The following is a 23,124-nucleotide window of genomic DNA, read 5'->3' on the forward strand; positions in this document are numbered from 1 at the left end:
TCGAGCCAAACTGAGAAGTGTTCTTTATTGATTTTTAACATGAAGCACCAATTCTTACTATTTTTAATTTCTGCGTTTTAATAGACTTTGACATGTTCTTGAGAAGATATTAAATCGATTAGCGCTGTTGTTCCCTTCTAAATTATTTTGGTGGAAGCGCCTCAGAAGACGCTGGTTTAACTAAAACCATGTTGGCCGACGTTGCATTTTGACTGCACAACCCGCAATTAAATTTAATTTTAACAGCTATTCGAGTGTGTGAAGAACGGAAAAGAGCAAAATTACATACCATCGGCCTTTGGATGCACGGACGAATTAAAACTTTCTACAATGCCACTTATCCATTGCTTGTAACTGATAGACCTTGTCCTTACTCTTGCGGGAGGCCGTACGATCTGTTGTCCATTGTAGAACTTGGCAAACTTATCGCACTCTGCCTCGAGCGCGACAATGTGATCTTTCGAATCTCTATCTCATTCGCGGAGTTGTTGTGTTGAACATGGACGAATAATACATCGCAGCGTGTCTTGTAGATAGCTAGAGATGCCATGTTTAGGATAAGCGCTGAATATGGACGAGCGTTAAAGCCGCCACTGAAAAAGCACAATCGACCGTTTTTCATTGTATGGAGGTCTTTCACACAGCTGTCAGAATTAAAGAGAGGAAGAACGTCGATCTTGCTCACCTAAGTAGCGAAGTACACCACGAGCGGCGACGATGATCAAACACCTGGAAGATCATCGTGGTGTCCCTCTACTCTTTGTATCATAACCAAGAGCGAGCCCCTTCGACTTGTCACTAAGTTTTACGGTTTATAAAACAAAGGCCCCGCTCTACACAAAGCCTTAAAGAATGAAACACTAGAAAAGCTTACTTGGCTTGGAATCATGAAAATTTCCTTTCTTAAAAATCGAAGATTTTCATGGTTTCCGTAACCTCGTATTTTTCCAAATTTCCTCTTTTGCATGTTATGCTGTTTTGCATTTTCTTCAACGTATAATTTAGTTCAGCGTCGATCATTTATCATCCTTAGAAGAAAATATTCTGATCTTTACGTTTAACTATAAAATTGCTTTGGCTTACATTGTGCGCATAAAAGGAGCGTTAAAGTAAACATGAATTGATTCCACGCGAGGGTTTTACCTGGAAAAATGCCTGCACACGAGTGACACCGACATTACCGCGTGTCCCTTTCTGGAAAACATTCGTGTTATGACAAGAAAGGTCAGCTTAAGGGTTTTGGGTTACCCAAACTATGCAATTTTGGCACCGAGAAGTGCCAAAAAGTAATTACAGAAACTTCATCCGCAACACCTTGAACGTGCTGTGGGCGCGAACTGAGATCTTCTCTTACAGTTAATAATTGCCAGGCGGAACTCAGATCCGGCTTAGCCTAATTTGCATAAATTTTTTTGGTGGGCAAAGCTCGTCATGCAAGTGCTGTTACCCGGATTAGCGTCAGCCACTGCTCATATCGAGATGGATCAATTACTGGTTCCATAGTAATAAACGCGCACGTTGTTGTCACCCTTTGTTTTCTTTCTTTCTCCACAGACTCGGTCAATTCGTTTGGCGACTCTCGTTGTTCAGGCAGGCATTGAGAAGATAACCAGCACGGTCCACTCCACCACAACTTGCTATCAGCTAAGACCTTTACGGACACTCCACGTGTAAGTAAGTCAGCAGGATTGTCCTCCCGTGAACAATGTTTCCAATTGTGTGGGTCCCATGTGGACTGAATCTCAGCAACGCGGTTTGCTACAAATGTCTTCCACTGGCTACTTGAACTTCTGATCTACTGAAGAGTTACCATGCTGTCAGTCCAGCACACTACCTGCTCTACTTTTGAAAGTTAACGTTAGGGATTCTACAACAAACTTCAGCAATCTTGCGTTAACACCAGCTGCAAGTAACTCTAATCTCAGTAACGATACAGCCTTTGCGGGAGCCACCCTTGATTTGGACATGACAAGATGTGTTGACGCATGGCCGGTTTCATCCAAGCACTTGATATAGACTGCCGCACCGTATGCCATAGGTGAAGCATCACCGAAGCCATGGAGCTCTATTCTAGAACTTCATCCAATGTTTTCCATGAAATAGCGGGGAATGGTGATACAACTTACTGTGAAAGTTCTGATTTCCACGACCTCCACTGCTTAGCAATATCCTCATCTGACTGGTCCTCCCACTGTAAACCCTTCTGCCATAGTTCTTGGAACAAAATTTTCGCTCTGATTGTAAATGGTGTGATTAGTCCCATAGGGTCAAAAACCCTCGACGCAATGGTCAACAGACTTCTCTTCGTTTCCGGGTCACGAACGGCCAGCGTACTTGGTGGCACATTAAAGAGGAAGCAGTCAGTTAGTGTATTCCAGCATATTCCCAGTGCCTTGAGTGGTTCCCTTGCATTGAAATCAACAGTACTGGACTCTGCCTGATCTTGCTCTGCAATGTGGCTAAGGACCTTCTTCGAATTACCGGCCCACTTTTTCAGATTAAATCCACCTCGTTCCATCATAGCACTTAAGGACTGCTGTAACTTCACTGTATCTTCAACATTATCAGCACCACTAAGGCAGTCATCCACGTACATGTTCGAGAGGACTTCCCTTGATGCATCAGGGAACTCTTCACTGCATTTCTCTGCATGGCTTTGAAGTGGGGCAATGGCCAGGAATGGACTACAATTAACACCAAATGCCGAACTTTGCAGTTTGTACACTCTCGGTGGTTTATCACTTTGTAGATCCCTCCAAAGATATCGTAGAGCGTCTTGGTCTCGTTCGTCAACCTTGATCTAGAGTACATCTTTTTAACATCAGCCATAAGTGCAATCCTACGTGCTCAGAATCGAAGTATTACTGATACCAGGTTAGGTTGAAGTGCTGGCCCTGACAGAATACAGTCATTGAGAGATACCTCATGCTCGTCATATGCTGAAGCATCAAAAACAACACGGCATTTTGTGGTTTTCTTGTCCTCTCTAAAGACTGTGTGATGAGGTAAATACCTGACCTTCTCGTTATCATCAACAGCTTCCTTTACCTCTACATCAAGTCCCTTATCTACGTATTGGTTGATGGTATCCTTGTAAGCATTGGCTTTCGCTGGGTTTCTTCTAAGTTGTCTTTCGACACTCTCAAGTCTCTTGGCTGCCTGGAGGTAGTTTGACTTTAATGGCAGAGCATCGCTTTTCCATAACAGCGGTACTTTATAACGCTCACTATCAAACTTCAGTCCCTCGTTGAGCTGTCTAACAGACTCTTCTTCCTCTAAGGACATGGGTGTATTCCTTTTATCTACAATTCCAATAGATTCCAGCTCCCAAAACTGCTTAAGAATGTCTGTAACTGGATCAATGCACACGGTAGACAGCACGGATTGTGTTCTTGGAAGGAAGACCCTGAATGGGTCCTCCTACAGTCCATCCAAGTGTTGACTCTACTGCTGTGGGAGCATGAGTGGTTTCCCCTTTCTTGCATTTACCACTCATAAATGAAAAGTAAAAGTCTGCCCCTATCAAAATATCGACGTTAACTGGTCCACGAGGGTACGAGTCGGCAAGTATCAAGTTCCGCAGGTGGGGAACAGTTCCTTCAAGGGCAAATGATTCGGCAACCTTCCTGGTGATATAAGACCTCTGGCTTCCTGAGTCAAACAAAACCCTTACAGCTGCTCTCTGGAAATCGTCTGAAACCAGCATGGCTGTCCCAGTCTGTAATAAGGTTTGTTGCATCTTGGAGTTGTATGAAGCCACGAATCCACTTAACGTTGTATGTCCCTTTTCTTCCATGGCAGGATCCCAGTCACCATGAAGTATATTGTGATGACGCCGGCCACATCCTTCAACTTTGCACTTGGGTTGGCGGCAGACTGAAGAATAGTGGAAAGTATTTGCAGGCTTTAAACAGTTAAAACACTGCCGGCTCTCCCTTACTAACTGCCAACGTTTGTCAACTGACTTTCGCTCAAGCTCTGGACATTTAAAGATTTCATGTCCCTGCTCCTTACACACATGGCAAGCTGCATAACTTCTCCGATTTGTCTCACTTGCTAGTAGAGCGGCTGCTGAAAACACTTTCTCCCGGGTGTTCCTTGCCCCAGCTCCATCCTTGTCTCGTCCCCACTTCCTCTAGCTGTCCCACCATTCTCACCAATCATATTAGCATTCCTTTTTCCGGCCTCCTTGGAAATTATTTGTTTATTCAGGAACTTGAAGAAAAGTTCAAGATCAACACTTTCTTCGTTGGTGTCAGTTCTAATTCCCATTTCTCGGATAACTCAGGTGGACGTTTGGTTTCCAATATTGGAAAAAGGATACAAGAATGGGTCATTGGCTTTCGCCTAGGGCCTCCAGTGCTCTAATCCGATTCTTTAGAGTATCATGGAGATCTCACAAAAACTCTACCCCTTCGTTTGACCTTGGTAGCTGGACAATTGACTTGACTAGAGATAAAATAATTATTCTTTTCCTACCAAAGCGATGTTTCAGAGCATCAACAGCATACTGATAATTAGCACTAGAGACTTCAAATCCTTCGATTGTATGATAAGCAATCCCTTCAAGCACTGAACGTAGGTAGGTGAACTTTTGAACAGCTGGCACATTGTCATTATCATGAATAGCAACCTCGAATTGGTCCCAAAAGTTTTCAAATTTTAAAATCATCTCCATCGAACTTGGGTAACTCAAGTTTTGGTAATTTTAAATGTGACTGTGTGCCCCGCTGAACCCGAAGCAATTTGTTCGTCTACCTTGGAAACTGCCTGAATAGATATATACTCTTGACCTATGTCTAAAGCATTATCAATCACTCGTTGATAGTCAATCCACCTTTGAGCTTCTTCAGCTACTTCATCATCAGAAAGAAGAGCAATAATTTCCTCTCTTACCTCACTGCAACTCTCCATGTAACCATTCAACTTTTGAACACGATTTTCCATTCTATGACGTTGTTGCTGGGGCTTTTGCTGGTCTCGAGTATTACTCGTATCACAGCATTAACGTCCATCTTGAGGATCATTTCTTTCGTTCTTAACAACTGAAAATTACTTAACTGATGATTAGGAGACTGTGAGGACAAAAGTTCACCAGTTGATGCTGCAGGCACGTTGTCAGCTGGCAAGGCCTGTTTAGAGCCTATATGAGTCGATCCCTTACTTTTGTTTTGCAAAGATGGAAGATTAGATTCTTGTTGTTTTATAGCAACAATAAGTCGAGCCATGAGAGCTAATTTCTTTCCTTTAGCCGGTAATCCTCTCCTTTGTAACTCGGCTTTGACTTGGGAAAGACATTTCACTCACAATTTCCTCCGCTGACGATGCACAGTTGTCTGCCATATTCAATCCTGTAATCGTTTATCTCGATGTTTACTTTTCTGCTTAGTGTCTTGCTTCCCCAAAGGTTTCTCAGATCCGGCTCCGAAGGACCATAATGTTTTGTTCAGACTACTAAATAACTTCAACTTTCGACAACGGTTTAAATCACTCCTTTTAATCCAACGAAAAGACTGCTAACTTCAAGCGAAAAGCCCATGTTCCTATATCCCATAATACTAACACAACAAAAATGTCCTTAGTAGGGTGGTCTCATCACAAGTCCAGTCTTACTGGGGGGGGGGGGGCGTGATATCCTCCCACTGCGGGTCTGGGCCCGAACAACCACCAAAAAAAGAAATATAAAAGATTTCAAGGCCTGATTAACAGCTTTACAATAGATCAGCCAATTTCATACAAGACATGCTTTGCTGTAACGACAAAGGACAGACTTAAGATCAACAGAGGTGGGTATCACTTAAAACTTTAGTGGGATTCAAACCCATAACAGCTGCAAAAATAAACACAAAAACAAAAAAAGTTAAAGATCTTTTGGTCTCAGTGGGATTCAAACCCATTCAAGTAAGTGCTAAAAGCCTTTAGGCAAGACAGTGCACTAGTGCAACTGTAACTATGTCAGAACTAAATTAATGCTGCTGATGAAGACAGTCAACAGCCCAGACACATATCATGAAGGGATCAATCATCACAACATCCCAAAGTCAGCCAGAAGGAAACTACACTGGACAAGCAGATTTAAGGTGGGGAGATGACTATAGCATTACAACAACCTCGTATTTGAACACACAGCCTCTCAGGACAAAGTTCCCTTGTGCATAACAAGGAGTATTGAAGATCCCAGTCAAGTTTCCATTTGTGCTCCAATAAAAGTATTCCTAAGGAATTCCTTACAACTTTCAGTTTTCATATTCACAACATTCTTAAAGTTTTCAGAGTGACTTTTACTCCTAAAAAGACCATTCCTTGCTTATCCTGTGTGACAAATTGACATGCTCTATTTAGTGTGTAAAGGAAACCTTAGAAACTACCCTAATCATGAAATTCTCTATAATGCTCTCTCTCCCATTGCCAATGTTCAAACAATTTCTTGCAATCAAAATATAACAGTACTACAGTTTATATCACTAACTCTATATATTCATTAATCAATTTTCAGCTCCCATTGACTACTGGCCATAACATGCGGTTCCTGACTCAATCCTCACAAACTGGTCCACTTCCAGTTCCAACTGTCCACTCCACTCCACTCCACTCCACCCCAGTCCAGTCTGATCTAGCCCGTTCCAGTCACCTTTCCTTTTCCCACTGCTTCCCAGCTAACACATAACAAGTCAAGGCTGACTCCTTCCAGATTGATTCTGATGGAGAAAATACAAAGATTTGGGGAATTGGACTGTTTGGGAAGATGAGACCACAAATCGAGTCTCTCTTCACTTCTTTCCAATGTCTGCTACATCTTGTTACATGCATTTACTCTGATGATCATCTGGGAATGAGTCAGTAAGAAGACACTGATGGAAGACAAACACAACAGGTCAGAGAATTCCTTGTGGGCTGGACGAGAGGGACTATAATATAAAGCACTGGTTGAACCTCATTTTAAATTTTAGACAGAAGTCTGGAAATTTGTCATTCGGCTTAATTTAATGTAGTCAGCTAAGTTAGTTGGGTCCCCTGGGGTTGGCTGGGCCTCCCTTTCTTCTTCCCTTAATTTTAATAGGGTTCCTTTTCAGGTACTTTCGGCTTAGGTTAGGTTTCGGCTTAACATTCTTCTTTACACAATTTCGGCCTTGATTCTACATCACGACTGGATGAACTGTGCACATATCCTCCAGGACTACAATGGCTCTTCAACCATGGACATCAACATCCACTCTTCCACGCTGGAGCTCCCTGCTTAGTAGCGCCTCAAATACAAATTTTATAATGTTTCGCCCGATAGCAGCAATTCCATAGACTGCAATCTAGTGAAGCATTTTCAACCAAATTATATTGTAAAAATTATTGCGGCAACCCATTTTGGCCAAAGGTTCAACCAGACATCGATTTAGTTACTATTATATTTAACTGGATAAATTAGGCCATTCAACTGGGAAGTGTGCTCATTTGCCACTTCTATCATGTTTAGTGGTTTAACTCCAGTTGAAGCCGCTTGTCAAGGCTTCATTTAGTGGGAAAAAGGGAACTGCACACACCAGCTTAGGTCACAGAGAAAATAAACTAGGCTAAGTGTATGCTGTATTTTGACAGCATAATAGCTGTCTGTCCAAATTGCGGGCCAATTAATGTCGAAAATACAACACATCAACCATCATCATGGAGCAGAAAAGGAATCACAATGGAGAGGAGAAAAGATAATATAGTTTAAAAAAATGGCCCAGTATTAATATTTGCTTTTCAATCATACATTAAGCCAATTGTTTGACAAGTCAGCTTACAGGCTGTCACCAAATTTTGCAAAATCAACGCCTCACTCAACATCCCAGCCTCGTGTGTACAGCAACCAACCCACAGAAAGGTAGGGCAAGGTCTGCCAGATGTCAGCAGCTGCGTGGGTTTTATTTTATTCCGAGTTCAGCTTTTAGCTTCAAATTCACTTCGGCTATCACTCCGACCTTCGATTTCAACACCTATTGGCATCCAATTTACTGTATATAGGCTTGGTAACGACCTTGAATCGTTACCTAGCTACCATCTGGGACACCATTAATGCTCTAATCGGGATGTCAACATTTACTGACACCAGAACACTTGAGGTTTCCACAGATGCTAAATTTTTCATATAGGAAAGTGCATCCTACCCTAGACGATTAACTAATAAAACGATTCATGTAACATTTTCAAAAATAAAAATCGCAAAACTCTGTGTTTTTGTGTCTTACTCTGAAATAAATGGGCTACAAAGTGCAATCAACATAACATAAACTAATACCACATTTTTTTTCCAGAAAGAAGGTAGGTGCTACTAACATCTTTTATTTCAGGATTTCTGGGCCCATTTGGAGGCAAAATTGCACTCAACTTTTCCTCTAGGGCAGCATGAAGAAGCCCATTTTCGGGGGCAAATGTGCTTTTTGGCAGTTCAATGACCCTCGCTCTGTTTGAGAAACCACTTTAAGTGCACTTTACAGTCTAGCTCATTTTCGGGAGCTAACATTTCCACTTCGAGAAAAGATGATATTACTAACCGCTTCTAATTCCAGGAAGGATGATGCTCCAGCTGATCTCATGGACCAGTTACGATAGATATGAAGAAGAGAACTCTATTCATCTCAAGCTCTTTCTGCAGATGGTAAGTTGCAGTTGACTGTAGCTTTGTGTGTGTACATAACAGCATGTATGCTTTATTTTTTTCAGGTCGTCTTTTTAGGGAGATCATCAACACAAGGGTATGGAAAATAAGGTAAAATATAACAAAAGCATAAAGATATTTGTAACCATTTTACCTGCTGATAGAAAATTCAGATTTCAAACAGTTGAATATCTTTAAGGGGTAAATTATGCAACAAGATAATTAACAAAGCATTTAAAGGCAGTTTTTCAGAATAAGTTGACAGAGTATTGGTCTCATTTTAAAAAATTATTCAAGCTTTTTGGGGGGGCATTAAGCCACTAGAGAAAATACAGTGACTAAATTATCAACGGTTAGCTTTAAAAAAAAACAAATTATATAATTAGTCAATCACGTGCAAAAAGTTCAAGTACACTTGGCATGCTGTAGAAGGAAATCTCTTATTAAACCTTTGCATAGTTTTAATCTTACTAGGCCCTTTGCAACTAGAGAGAAAATGGTTAACTTGAAATACAACAATACAGCTGCTTACTACCCAGAAGAAACCAGCCTACAGCCCTTAAAACACCATGTCCCTTCTCTGGATCAACTGCAACTATACGAAGTCCATCAAGCACCACCTATTCCTTCACTTCAACCCCTGTGGAAGGCAACAAAATTAAGCCCAAGAGGCAAGAACTGGTATAATAAATTATGTCCTTCCGTCTCCCCTTTAGAAGATCAACAAGACTTAAGACTAGGAGGGGAACTGGAACCTTCATCCCTCCTTACAGCTTCTATTGAAGACTAAAACACTTAGAGCTACGAGGCAAGAACTGCAAATGTTAGACCTCTACATCAGCTCCAATGCAGAATAACAAGACTTGGACACAAGACTTCATTTAGTGGGAAATAGGGAACTGCACACACCAGCTTAGGTGATAGACAATAAACTACTTGTATAATTGTTTGATAGCATAACAGCTGTCAGTTCAAATTCTGGGCAAAAATAGAACACATCAACTAACATCATGGAGCAGATGAGGAGTCACAATGGAGAGGAAACCTCATATTAGTCTTAAGAAATGGCCCAGTTAAAATATTTGCTTTTGGTTCATACAGTAAAGCAATTGTCTTAAAAACTCAGCTTCCAAGCTGTCTTCAAAATGTTGGGGAATAGAATACTCTTCTCTTGACATATTGGATCACAGAGACCTGGTGTGTGCAGCAACCAACCCTCACAAAGGTAGGGCAAGGTCTCCAAGTTGTCACCAGGTGGGTGTGTTTTATTCTATTCCGAGTTCGGCTTTCGGTTTGAAATTCACTATGGCTATCATTCCGTCTTTCGATTTCAACTTCAATTGGCATCAGATTTACTGTCTAAGAGCTTGATAACGACCCTTTCTCATTAACTAGCCAACCTCTTAAACCTGATCTGGGACACCCTGAGTGTTCCAATCGGGGTATTGACATTTACTGACACAGGAACACTTCAGGTTTCTGCAGATGCTTAATTTTTCATTTAGGAAATTTAAAGTGCATTCCACCCTTAGCAAGAATTTAACAAGCAACTGATTGTAATATTTTCAAAAAGTAGAGAAAAACAACCTGTGTGTCTGTCATTCTTCTTCAGAAACCTACCTTCAGACTTTAACTACAAGATTACTAATTTATTTACTTTTCAGGGATTTAATTCTAGCAGCTCCGAGTCCATTTTTTGGAGCAGACCTGAAGATTGATGGTTCCATAACATAACAAAAAATTAATGTGTCACCAAAATATACACATGCAAATTCATACAAAACATTATTAAAAAAAGACTGTCTCTCTGTGTGTCACTTTCTTAGAAAGTCATAGTTACTAACAACTAACCTTTTTCAGGAACAAGGTAAGTGCCATTATTTGAGGCTGACAATTTATTGCATTTTTTTTCAGGACACGATAAGTGTACTAGCCTATTTTGGTTGCACCATCATTCTTTTACAAATACATACATCATTTTACTTGTTATTTATCACTATGTTAACAAACATTTCTTCAAACAGCAAAAAAGGTGAGTGCTACTAATGCCTCCTACATGTACATGCTGATCTCAGTGGATAATCATCGAGTTATTAATCAGTATGTTCTCAAACATTTTTTTTTAATAGCATTAAAGGTGAGTATCAATAATACTTCTTATATCAATCTATAACCCATCATGTTTCTAATCAGTATGTTCTCAAACATTCTTTCAAACAGTGAAAAAGGTGAGTATCAATAATACTTCTTATATCAGTCTATAACCCATCATGTTCCTAATCACTATGTTCTCAAACATTTTTTTAAACAGCAAATAAGGTGAGTATCAATAAATATATCTTATTCACCAAGTGCGAGGGCCATACTGGGAGAATATCAGCCTGAGATCTTGACAGTAGGGACCGAGTGCAGCGAGGTCCGTACAAAAAGCTCGAGGGCCGATATTCTTCCAGTACAGTCCTGAACAAGCTTGTTTAATAGGAGATTTATTATAAGACTGAAGTTCAAAGGGACACAAGTGTGGTATCATTCGGGACCATTCAGGACAGTGCCCGGTCCAATACTTAGAGAATATTGACCAGCAATAGAGCATTTTCATTGGTTGATTTTAGTTATTGGCCCTCTGACTACCCGAGTCGTGTAATAATACTTCTTATATCAGTCTATAACCCATCATGTTCCTAACCAGTATGTTGTCAAACATTTTTTTAACCAGCAAAAACGGTGAGTATCAATAATACTTCTTATATCAGTCTTAATAACCCATCATGTTCCTAATCAGTATGTTCTCAAACATTTTTTTAAACAGCAAAAAAGGTGAGTATTAATAATACTTCTTATATCAGTCTATAACCCATCATGTTCCTAATCACTATGTTCTCAAACATTTTTTTAAACAGCAAATAAGGTGAGTATCAATAAATATATCTTATTAACCAAGTGCGAGGACCATACTGGGAGAATATCAGCCTGAGATATTGACAGTACGGACCGAGTGCAGCGAGGTCCGTACAAAAAAGCCCGAGGGCCGATATTCTTCCAGTACAGTCCTGAGCAGGCTTGGTTAATAGGAGATTTATTATCAGACTGAAGTTCAAAGGGACACAAGTGCGGTATCATTCGGGACCATTCGGGACAGTGCCCGGTCCAATACTTAGAGAATATTGACCGGCAATAGAGCATTTTCATTGGTTGATTTTAGGTATTGGCCCTCTGACTACCCGAGTCGTGTAATAATACTTCTTATATCAGTCTATAACCCATCATGTTCCTGATCAGTATGTTGTCAAACACTTTTTTAAACAGCAAAAAAGGTGAGTATCAATAATACTTCTTATATCAGTCTTAATAACCCATCATGTTCCTAATCAGTATGTTCTCAAACATTTTTTTAAACAGCAAAAAAGGTGAGTATCAATAATACTTCTTATATCAGTCTATAACCCATCATGTTCCTAATCACTATGTTCTCAAACATTTTTTTAAACAGCAAATAAGGTGAGTATCAATAAATATATCTTATTAACCAAGTGCGAGGGCCGTACTGGGAGAATATCAGCCTGAGATCTTGACAGTATGGACCGAGTGCAGCGAGGTCTGTACAAAAAAGCTCGAGGGCCGATATTCTTCCAGTACAGTCCTGAGCAGGCTTGGTTAATAGGAGATTTATTATCAGACTGAAGTTCAAAGGGCCACAAGTGCGGTATCATTCGTGACCATTCGGGACAGTGCCCGGTCCAATACTTAGAGAATATTGACCGGCAATAGAGCATTTTGAGTGGTTGATTTTAGTTATTGGCCCTCTGACTGCCCGAGTCGTGTAATAATACTTCTTATATCAGTCTATAACCCATCATGTTCCTAATCCGTATGTTGTCAAACATTTTTTTGAACAGCAAAAAAGATGAGTATCAATAATACTTCTTATATCAGTCTATAACCCATCATGTTCCTAATCAGTATGTTCTCAAACATTTTTTTAAACAGCAAATAAGGTGAGTATCAATAATACTTCTTATATCAGTCTATAACCCATCATGTTCCTAAACAGTATGTTCTCAAACATTTTTTTTTAACTGCGAAAAAGGTGAGTATCAATAATACCTCTTATATATTCTATAACTCATTATATTACTAACCAGTAAGTTCTCAAACATTTTTTTAACAGTAAAAAAGGTGAGTGCTAGTTATGCCTCTTATTTTTGTCTATTTCTCATCAAAACAAGGTTAGTCATGGTAACATTTTTATATTGGGAGCTTGAAGTCTTATTTCCAGGGCAAACAACTAGATTAATAACAGGAAAAGGAATTCAGACTACAGACAAACAAACAAACAAATTCTTATTATTTTTTCAGCTCAGACACTCATTCTCAGCCTTTTCAAAAGGTAAGTAAGCTTAACTGTCACAAATACAGTATGTAGAACAGCCTGAAGGCTTTAATTAGTTTCCAGGAAATCTGATCATTTAAAAGCACCAAAATAAACCAGAAGGAATTCATAGATCCTATCCAGGTCAGCATTGAACCCTTTAATTACCTCAAGGAAATTATGAACATATAACTCTCCCAAATAATATCACTACAATATCCAGCAAACAGGTAATGAGAGCACCCAAACTTGTCAGATAGAAGTTGTTAGGCAAAGGAACTTAAAAAAAAACTTATAACACTCTTGAAATATATAGAGACTGCATGAATCCCCAAATGGCATATAATTCTTGTTCTGGTTATACCCATTTGACAGCCTATCAGACCAGTGATGAGCAAACAGTCCTTAGCAGCTAGAAAGCCCCATGCTGGAAACAAAAACTTAAAGGTTGGTCCTTTCTCTTTGAGTTTTTAGGATGTAAGTTACATTTCAAGAATAAGGAAGAGACAATCACTATTCATGAGACAAAAATTAATAATTTCCGAGAAAGTATCCAGCAATCATACAGGTTCATTGCTCTGGACTAACTTTCAAATCTAACTCTTGTAACATCCTTTAACAAAAATCTACGTCTTCAAACAAAACAAATCATGTATTCCTTACACTGCTGCTATGTTATTTTTAACGAAAGAAATTAGATAATGGGATTTTGACATTTAAAAGAATTTTGGCACAGTACGTTGAGGTACATTGTTATTATTAGCATACACCTCACAGAGTGTTAGTGTGTTCTTCCACTTTGAATTCAAAGAATCTGCAGATGCTCTGAATACAGTACATCAACCCAAGCAGCAAATGTACATTTAAAAGATATAACTGTGTGTGAAAATTTTGAGTGTTGGCAAAATCAACATTCCAAGTAATTCAAAATAGGTTACAAAAATTTAGCACTTAACTAATACTACTTTCTTCACAACATTATTAAAATTATCTGCTGTTTTATTTTTTTTTTCAGCCTCTACAAATGTAACTACTGGTGGCTAACAAGAAGATAAGGCATTTTTATAAAGGACGCTAAGAAACAAAGGCTGTGTAATTGCAGTAGTAAAACATTTTAGGGTAAAACATTGTTAAACAGCCTTCAAACCCCGAAGGTTTAATCACCACAGCACAGGTTTGGGGAACATGGTCCCCATTTTTCCCCATGCGGGGTTTTTTGGGTTTACATGTCTGGCCATGGTACAATCACCTCTTACACCTTAAAATTAGTGTGCATATTCTCCATACTTTTTTCTTGAAATTTCCAAAGGCACTGACCAGGAAAATTTGAATAAAAACCAAAAGCTTCCTCACCAAAATTTTTTTTTCCAAAATTGATACTGCAAGAACTAATTAGATGCTCTCAATATGTTGCACAATGTAACACATATTTCACCAAGCTGAATGACAATCTACAAAATAATATCAAAAACTTTAACTTGGTATGAGATAATAATTGTGTTCAAGAAAACATGCTTAGACTTGAGTTAAAATCAGGGGGTTTTCCAAAATTTCCAAAAATTTGGGCAAAAGTTTTCCAAAATTTGGGAAGTTTGCACTTGGAACATTCTGAGCTCTCCATAATTTTCTTTAAAGCTTATAATCTAACAACTAACCTTTTAATCCACTAATTACTTAAGGAGAAATCTGAGTGTTTCAGGTAAGGGGATAAAATCCAAAATTAACTAGGTTTTTTTTTTTCGGAAAATGATTCAAGTCTTAGCACATTACAATTTTCTTGAGGTAGCTAGCTGAGGTTAAAGTTCAGATTTCTCAATCAACATGTTATATAGATTATTTGAACTCTAAAAATTGCTGAAAAGGTTTAATAAACGACTTCTGTAGCAACTCTACATGTAGTTAGATCCAAAAAAGCATATATTTAGTAAAGAACTGTATTTTTGAATATATCATCATATTACACTAATTTAGAGACTGTCGGACATTCAGGAGGAGATTTAGAATGTTGTTCCCATATAACAGACTGATGTCAAAGCAAAGTAGGTTTGAGATAACTCAAATGTTTTGGTTGGAAGGTATGGGCAGTGGAGTGGTGGTGATGGTAAGGACTAAGAAACAGATTGGGACGGAGGGAGGGCTACTATTGTGGGCGGGGGTTTACAAATGCGGCTATGACTGAAAAGGATCATGGGAGGTTGGGGAGGTAAAATGTTGGGATGGGTTGGGATTAAATGGGTTTGGGTTAGAGACAGAGAGGGTTACAGGCTAGGGTGAGGGTTTTAACTTGGGTAAAGAGGAATAGGGTGGTTGTTATGGTGTTTGGAGATGGTGGGTAAGTGTTTGGCTGGAGTTTTGGTGGGCAGGCAGGCAGGCAGGCATTGATTTGAGGCTGAGTTAAGGTTCCTATTTAGGAATAAGGTGGAATGTTTGAGTTGTCTCAAATTCACTTCTGTGTTTTTCATCAATTTGAAACTTTTTGAGTCATTACTTGTAAATCTTTCAAGACTGTTTCCAATTCTTTGAAGGAAATTAGCACCCAAGTTCTTAAGTACATAATTTTTTCCAGTTCTCTCTAAGTTAAAATTTCATTCTTGCTGAGTTAAAATGTTGTGGTATGTTTTCCCTTAAATTCAATTATTTACAAAAGATTCCTGTGTTTTAATAAAGTAAGAATATCACAGTTTGATCAAAAGATGTCTTTTTGTTTTTTTCCTCCTAATCCCAAACTTCCTATTCTTATGAGTTTTTAATCCATGGAATCCTCAGCATGGTCATTTTGTGGAGACTCAAATGTGCTCAAAGAGCCAGAGGAGGTTCTAGACAGTAAATCCAAAACAACAATTTTGGACAGTTGCATAATAAAAGTATGAAGTTTTATCATCTGAATAACGGGGGCTCTGGAATAGACTGTTATGGGTGATGGCAACCAACCCCTTAAAGATTTGAGTGAAAGGAAGAGCCAGTTGACTCTTATTTCAAATGTCCTAAACCACTGACTGCTATTCCCTGGTTCAAACCATTCACTGTAATTTCAGGTCAATTGAACACGAGTAAAAAGATGGAAACATTAAAAGTTTTTAAAGCCATGCCGTATATAAGATTAATCGGTGGTCGCCATTAATAGAACTGATGTCGCACCCTTGAATTTCTTGATTGGGTTACTATTGCTTCAGACAAATTTAACTTGCACTCTGGAAGTCCTAGCGATTAAAATTAAATCTCTCCTCTTAGGTAACGTCTACTTAATCGTTTTAATCGCTCGGGGCCTTCTTCTAAATGCAAAAGATCGAGGCACTAGAGCGCGTCCACAAAAGAAGTAACGCATTGATCGATCTTTGGCACCTTTTGCTGTGATGTCAAGATATCATTAGAAATCAACACTTTACCATTACTGCGTATGTTACTTGAAGTGTGGTTATAATACATGTTAGGAGGCTTACTTGTGATCGTAAGCTGTCTGCTTCCCGCATCAACACAAGCTGAATTTTTCCTAACAAGCGAGGGAAGCGCCAAGTAACCCCTCGTGTACGTTTCACGTTCTTTTGGTAAGACTTCGTAGACACTATCCCACTCGCTGCTTTCGACGCCAAGCAGCTTCAAAAAGTGAAGTGTCAGAAGATACTTAAGAGCTGTAATAGCCGAGATTATCAGTGTCTGGCCATAACAGCGTGTACATTCATGGTCGGGCGCCATTTTGACTAACGCGCAAACGATCCCAGAAGCACTAGCAGATTGCCTCCTTTGATGTCTGGAAAAACGTAAATGGTTTATTTACTTGAATTTAGCCGATTTCTTTTAAATCGTGATAATTTTTTTCCCAAAAATTCTCACTTTTGACGGAATATTACAAGCACACCTCTTCAATTAACGATCAGAATCAGGGCTACCGCGCTTGCTAAAGACGACAAGGAAATATGCATGAACACGGAAGACGGAGCAAAAATTCCTTACAGCCACATGATTGCCAGAGGAGAAACCTTGCGCAAGACTTCTGTATACCCGTGGGAGAACCATGGGCACCAAGTCATGCCCTAACATTCTGGGTCTTTCCTCCACCCTACACCTCTTCGCAAACATCTTGCAATTAATCTTTTATTAAAAATCAGATCATACCAATAAGGAAAGCAAAATATTATTTAAGTAATTCGTGTACAGATCGTTTACTTTTTGGGAAGTTATTAAAAGAGATCAAGCGATAAGTAGTTCATAGAGGGCCAAACTACGCACACACCCAACATGTGTCCAGAATGAAATGTACCAAAACGAATACATTTTGCTTCCGTGCGCAAGAAAGCAATGCACTACACTAAAACATTGCATTTCTACCACAACGTTGTACATACACGAACAACAATACAAAAAATTTTCATTTCTCATCTGCAGAAAGTCTTGAACAGGTGCAAGTGGACGCAGCCTAGAGATATGGGGGAAATTTTCCCCGAAAATTTACCATATTTTTGCATGTTATTGGGGAGGTTACAGTCGGAGCCCCATCGCTTCGGCTCCGCCGTCCTTGATTTACCGTGAGTTACACTTAACTTGTCATTCTCTTGTTCCGGTGTGTGCGTATAGGTGGATAAAAAGTAAACTAAATGTGAAGAAAGACATTCTTCACCTTAAAAAGTATAGTTCTAAATAGCAATGTAAACAGATTCAATAAAATTGATATCAAATAGACATGCTTCATATGTGTTCTACTTCCACAGTGACCAGTTAAAATACGAAAACGTTACGAGGATCTACACGCTCGCTTAAAATAAAGCTTCGCTTGACTATTTTATCATAATAAGAATTCATTGTGAAATTGTCGCAAATCGTCGAAAAAGGAATGAATAATACTCTATAAATAGCCAGAGCAACTTCAACATGTTACCCCACGTATCTTAGGCGATTGTAAAATCAGTTTAGCAGAGAAATCCAGCAATTGGGAAAGAAGATATATACAAGCGCGAAAGTCTTCAGGATCCTGCGCATTAGAAATGCGCAAGCGTAACGCCCCCATAGTGGCGTTATACAAAATCGCCTTTGTATCCTCTTCACACTATATTAACAATACTTAGATGCAAAAATTGAACTCGACTCTCTATTCAAGCTGTTCTTTCGCACGCATCACTTCAAACTGAGTTGTGCAGTGTCTTCCCTGATGGTAATAGTTACTGGAACTTTTCACTCAAACGTTTTTCCATTGATTTGCTCTTAAATGAGCTCAAAATGTATTTGCGCTCGCTGAGCGTGAAGACGGCTCGGAGAGACCTGTGGGCGACGTTCTACGACTATGACCAAGACCTCCTCTTCAAACAACGAGGCACCCTAGTACTCGTACGTGTTCTCGACAACAAGGCACTCTAGTACTCATAGGTGTCCTCTCATAGCAAGATATGGGCACTTCTGAATGGAAAGAATGATTCTGACAAAGTTCAACTTTCGCATGAAGGTCCCTTTTCAAGTCTGTACTGTGCCATTTGACAAATTCCTTACAAATGAACAAACGCTGCGGCCAGGACAAGCAAATGGAAGATCTGGCGGCTCTGAGACTGAATATAAAGTAGAGGAGTAACGGTTTCTAAAGAAACTGTGGCGCTGCATTGGTAGGAGGTATTACAAGATTTGATTTTGTCAGCTGAGTTGATTATGTGGGTTAGTCATTGTTTTCAAAGCTTACATTTCGAGCGTAAGTCAATAAAAATGAATTTAAAGAATTAATAGGTAGACTTAAAGCCGTAAGGGCAGGACTTCGGTGAATTATCTAAACTATCTATCTTAGAAGAATTATTAGACATAATTCTAATACAGATATGATTTCTTGGTGATGTTTAGCAACTGAACTTCCAGTGCGCGGTTTGAGTTAAACCTGACGAAAGATAAAGAGCTCAAGAAACATTTAACAAAACTGATGATAAGAGCCGCAAAGGCTTGCTTACCCAGATGTCACACTTGCCGGGAAAAAATCTCTCAGGAATTCGAGTGGCATACGTAACGGCACTTGCAGTGTAGAGTAGACACATCAGAGCTACCCAGGCGCCCGCAGCTTGCCGGTACGCTAAAGTTACTCCATACAAACATAAGAGATGTATTACAGGAATAAATCCACAGTGGCCAAATCAAAGCATTATACCTGAAACGAAAATTTCATGCGAAATCAAATTATGTTTCCATTGTACATACCTAGTGCACATGACTAGCGCGCACCCAGCTTAACAAATTGGCGGAATATTCTTTCTGAGATGAGCTCTCCCGTGATGCAAATTGTCATTTTATTGTAAAGAGATATGGCTACTGAATAAGAATCGGAAATAAATCTTCGAAAACAGTAATTGAGTACTTGCTGGTACATACAAAATTATAGTTTTATTTGAAACTGAAGTGAGAATGAGTATGAAATAATAATATAAAAGAGCTAAAGGACACTTTTTCTTTCTAGTTCAAGTTTCCATAACATTTTATATCAAAGATTTTCAATGCAGGTTTCATTTTCAGAGAAAGATCAAGTCATACGGCTCTATTGTATATCAAAGATTTTCAATGCAGGTTTCATTTTCAGAGAAAGATCAAGTCATACATAGAAGAGGCTTTATTGTATATCAAAGATTTTCAATGCAGGTTTCATTTTCAGAGAAAGATCAAGTCATACATAGAAGAGGCTCTATTGTATATCAAAGATTTTCAATGCAGGTTTCATTTTCAGAGAAAGATCAAGTCATACATAGAAGAGGCTCTATTGCATATCAAAGATTTTCAATGCAGGTTTCATTTTCAGAGAAAGATCAAGTCATACATAGAGGAGGCTCTATTGCATATCAAAGATTTTCAATGCAGGTTTCATTTTCAGAGAAAGATCAAGTCATACATAGAGGAGGCTCTATTGCATATCAAAGATTTTCAATGCAGGTTTCATTTTCAGAGAAAGATCAAGTCATACATAGAAGAGGCTCTATTGTATATCAAAGATTTTCAATGCAGGTCTCATTTTCAGAGAAAGATCAAGACCTACATAGAAGAGAGGCTCTATTCGCTGTTGTACATACCTAGTGCGCATGACTAAGGCTCTATTCGCTGTTTTTCAGGCACTGTATCTGTGCTCAATCGCATGCGCATGCGCCTCCATAAATATTTTATGAATGTATCATCATTTTTGTTATATAATACCGTCGCTGTGACACTCTCTTTTCAAATAAATACAATAAGGTTTGCCAATTAAAAGTGATTTTCTAAAGAATTTCATTAGTTTATATGCTTTGCAAAAAAAGAAATAGCTTGCCGTAATGTGAAACATTGGGCACCAGTCGCATAGCCAGCCAGTCTATATTGATAAGACCTCATAGCTTTACAACCTTAGCACTGTAAAAAATTTTGATTGACTGTCGAAAGTAATCCAGGATTACATTGGCTCTACTCAACTTCGCTCTGTGATTGGTCCAGAAAACTCGTAATCTCTTCATCCAATGAGATGGAAAACTAAAACAAACGCGTTTTCCCGCGCTTTAAGCAGTTTGCGGTATTTGCTTTGAACTCTCATTGGCCACTGATGATGTAAACCTTTGTTTTGATTGGTCGCTGTGATTATTATTTAATATCCTTTTTCTTTTTGGACGCTTAATTGAAAACTGCTATATTAATTGAGTTTTGAACGACAAATTTACCTGCTCTAAATAGTCGGTAATGGGGCGCGCTGAATTTGTCTCATGAGGAAACAATGATGCAGATCACACCAAGAGAACAGATCATTGACACGTATACACTCTTCAAAACTCTTGAACGGTAGAAACCATAATATAACTGAGGTAGAAATGATCCCATGATGAATATTGCTCTCCCTGCGTAATCGAGCCTTGAAAATCAAATGGAACAAAGCACATCAACATTTGATCAAACGAATTAATATACGGCTCGCACAAATACGGGTCGCACGAGGGGAACTCGTTGAAAACCAAATAAGACAGAATTCCAACAACGCTAGAAGCATTTGGAAAACAATCAGGTCGTGTATTCCAAATACGGCTCGCACAAAGGGAATTCGTTGAAAAACAAATAAGACAGAATTCCAACAACACTAGAAGCATTTATAACATAACCAAAGTAAAGCACGCGCTCTGATTGGTCAATTTAGCGTCCCCCATTTGCCCATGGGTATACGCTGCTGACGTGAGCAAAAGCAAAGACTATTTTTCTGCGCTTGTTTGTTTTTTCTGGTCACGTAAGATTTGTTAAATAAAAGGGAATTCTTTAGCTACAATGTATCAATGTTATGTTATAAAACAGATAGTAAACACTACAGCGTACACTATTGAGTTATGGATGCACTTGGGAGGTTTGCTAAGCACTCAAGAAGCTAGAGTCGCTCTCGGCTATCGCCTCGAGCGACTCTTACGCTTCTTTCGTGCTTATCAACCTCCCGCGTGCATCCATAACTCAATAGAGTACGCTGTGGTATTACCATTTGTTAATTGGAAAACAATCAGGTCATGTATTCCAAAACAGTCCATGAATGTCAAGATTTTTACTAAAGGTGATCAAACCGTAGCAAACGAATTTAACAAGTTCTTTAGCTCGGTTGGGAAAATTCAACTTCTCGCTAACAAATTTAATTACGCGCCCGCCCCGGACACCTTCATTCCGAGAAACTTCATTCCAACTTCAGAACAGTTCTCTTTCACGACGGTGGAATGCTCTCAGGTTACAGACATTGTTAATTCAATACCTAACAACAAAGCTCCAGGAATTGACAAAGTACCACCTCGTGTAATTAAAGAGAGTTTGCAGACCATCGATCCTTGTATCACCTCCATCATTAATTCCTCTCTTGAAAGTGGTGTTTTTCCAATTTTCAAGAATGGAGATCATGAAGAAGCCAACAGACCAATATCGCTACTCCCAATACTCTCTAAGACATGCGAAAGAGCGGCATTAAATCAGCTGTCTTCATATTTAACAACTAAGCAAAGAATATCACCGAAACAAAGTGGCAACAAAAGAAGGCATTCAACCGAAACAGCACTGATCTCCACTACTGATTTTATTCTTCGCGCGATCGACCAGAAGAAAATCACGGCAGTCGTATGCCTTGATATGAGTAAAGCCTTTGACACTATCAACCACGTGTTTCTTCTAAAGAAACTAAAGGACATTGGTTTATCATCTTCTGCATTTCAATGGTTCGAAAGCTATCTTTCTCAAAGAAAACAGGTAGTCCACATCAACTCTGTATAGATTAACAGTAGTCAGTGGTGTACCGCAAGAGAGTGTAGTAGGAGCATTATCATTTATGTAAACAACCTACCAAACATCTGTCAGGATTGTTCAACCGAGTGCTATGTGGATGACACAAAGCTTCTATTATCCTTTACTGCGAATTATTCTACTGAAGCTATAGAAAGAGTGAACTCTGATCTGCAACGGATACACGATTGGTGTTTCGACAATTGCTTAATGCTTAATCCTGAGAAGACTAAACTGATGGTCTTTGGCAGTCGAAGAATGTCTCTTAAAGTACCAGACTTGAAATTGTCCCTGCTTGGAAAGGAAATCATCCCAGCTCAAACAGTCAGAGACCTTGGTGTTACTTTCGATCCCACACTATCCTTTGACAATCATATCTCTGCGACTGTCTCATCTTGCATGTTGAAACTATCCCAACTAAGCCGCATTAGATTCGCTTTTAACAAAGATCTGCTTGAAACTATAATTAACGCACTTGTTTTCAGTAAGATGTCCTGCTGTTCGTCAGTAAGGTCGTCCACATCAGCTTGCAATGTTCATAAGCTACAATATGTTCAAAATTTTGCCGCCCGACTTATTTGCAATGTAAAGAAGTATGATCATATTTCTTCCACATTAAGGAATCTACGTTGGCTACCGGCAAAAACCATCCTGTACTATCGTGATGCTACCTTATCACTTCAATGTATAAAGGGCCAAGTGCCTGAATATTTGACATCCGAGCTGGTAACAAGAGGAAACTATCTGGGCCTATAACGAGGAACTTTCAACAACTTAACATTCCTCTTTTTAAAACTACAACAGGTCAGAGGACCTTTTATTATAGAAGTGTAGCCATCTGGAATAAACTTGACCCAAGATTGAAACTATATGAAAAACCAGCTCCTTTTAAGAGAGCTTTGAAAAG

General features: G+C 39.1%; 2 long non-coding RNA genes across 4 annotated transcripts in view; one reads left to right on the forward strand and one right to left on the reverse strand.

The window, feature by feature from the left end:
• The window catches only part of LOC148730971 (uncharacterized), a 27,612-nt gene extending 10,894 nt beyond the window's left edge, over positions 1 to 16,718 (reverse strand). For 2 of the 3 annotated variants that reach the window (XR_016001451.1, XR_016001450.1), the window contains exon 1: positions 16,442 to 16,718. This is a non-coding gene — a long non-coding RNA (uncharacterized LOC148730971). Of the gene's footprint in view, positions 1 to 6,710; positions 6,852 to 16,441 lie in introns of those variants that run through there. The other variant, XR_016001449.1, reaches the window with a different exon arrangement.
• Positions 7,262 to 15,693, forward strand: LOC148730972 (uncharacterized). Its single transcript, XR_016001452.1, has 3 exons — positions 7,262 to 13,019; positions 13,377 to 13,448; positions 14,017 to 15,693. It is a non-coding gene; the product is annotated as an uncharacterized LOC148730972 (long non-coding RNA).
• Positions 16,719 to 23,124: the final 6,406 nt, after the last annotated feature.

Source organism: Stylophora pistillata, chromosome 5 (assembly GCF_964205215.1).
Source record: "Stylophora pistillata chromosome 5, jaStyPist1.2, whole genome shotgun sequence".
In the NCBI taxonomy this organism is placed as follows: domain Eukaryota; kingdom Metazoa; phylum Cnidaria; class Anthozoa; order Scleractinia; family Pocilloporidae; genus Stylophora; species Stylophora pistillata.